The 1137-nt window shown below is 37.7% G+C and overlaps 1 non-coding gene across 1 annotated transcript; it reads right to left on the bottom strand.

Annotated features, from left to right (window-relative positions):
* Positions 1–338: 338 nt before the first annotated feature.
* Positions 339–442, bottom strand: LOC117708092 (U6 spliceosomal RNA). The gene has a single exon (XR_004606798.1). It is a non-coding gene; the product is annotated as a U6 spliceosomal RNA (small nuclear RNA).
* Between the last annotated feature and the right edge of the window lie 695 nt (positions 443–1137).

Raw genomic sequence — 1137 nt, 5'->3', positions numbered from 1 at the left:
AGATGTTCAGAGTTGAGAGTTCATCTTGGTATATTTTTCTTTTGATGAGTATGAAGTGTCCTTTCTTAATTTTTTTTAAAATAACTTTTGGTTAAAAGTTGATTTTATTCTATATTAGAATGGCTACTCCAGCTTGTTTCTTGGGACTATTTGCTTGGAAAATTGTTTCCCATCCTTTTACTCTGAGGTAATGTCTGTCATTGTCACTGAGGTGGGTTTCCTGTATGCAGCAAAATTCTGGGTCCTGTTTACATATCCAGTCGATTAGTTTATGTCTTTTTATTGGGAAATTGAGTTCATTGATGTTAAGAGATATTAAGGAAAAGTGATTGTTGCTTTAAAATATGGAACACTTCACGAATTTGCATGTCATCCTTGCGCAGAGGCCATGCTAATCTCTGTATCATTCCAATTTTAGTATATGTGCTGCCAAAATGAGCACAAGAAAGATAATCCTTAAGCGTATCTACAAACATAGGTTTTTATGAACTGTACCTTTAGGTGACAGTGCTCTGACACCTCAGGGACACTTATTGCCCTATGTTTCCAATGAAAGGGTTAAACTTACGTCCAAGAAAGTCACAAATGCAAAAAAAAAGGGGGGGGAGAAGATGAAAGGGAGGGAGGGGCAAGGAGGGAGAGGAATGGAGTGGACTTGAGTGAGGAAGGCATAAAATAGGAGTTCCATCTGCTGGAAGAGAAGAATAGGCAGTTGACCACAAAATAAGAACAACTGAAAGAAAGAGATGCCTTGCACAGGAGGGAAAAAGACAGTCTTGAAATCAAGCTGTGAGATTATCCGTCTCCCTTGGAGAGACAAAGACAGTAAAAGTACAAATACAAGAGACCAGGATGAGAGGCCATGTGTCTATCTGACTTAACTCAATACAAAATAAGAAAATGAGTAGAATGGTTTTGAGAGCAGAAACAGAAGCCCTGAGTAGAGCTGATAGAGGATAGAAATTAGACAGAGAAAATGAACAAAACCAAAAAGTTGCCATAGAATTAAGGTCTATAAAAAAATGAAGTCACAAAGGTCTATAATCAGAAATTTGGAAAAGACATCATTGCAAATTGTTCTGCAAAACCCAAACAAACGAGAATCAAAGACTGAAACAGTGTGAGTCCTGGCTCCCT

Source organism: Arvicanthis niloticus, chromosome 4, assembly GCF_011762505.2.
Source record: "Arvicanthis niloticus isolate mArvNil1 chromosome 4, mArvNil1.pat.X, whole genome shotgun sequence".
Lineage (NCBI taxonomy): Eukaryota > Metazoa > Chordata > Mammalia > Rodentia > Muridae > Arvicanthis > Arvicanthis niloticus.
Note: the sequence above shows the minus strand (reverse complement) of the source record. Positions and strands in the feature narration are given on the sequence as shown.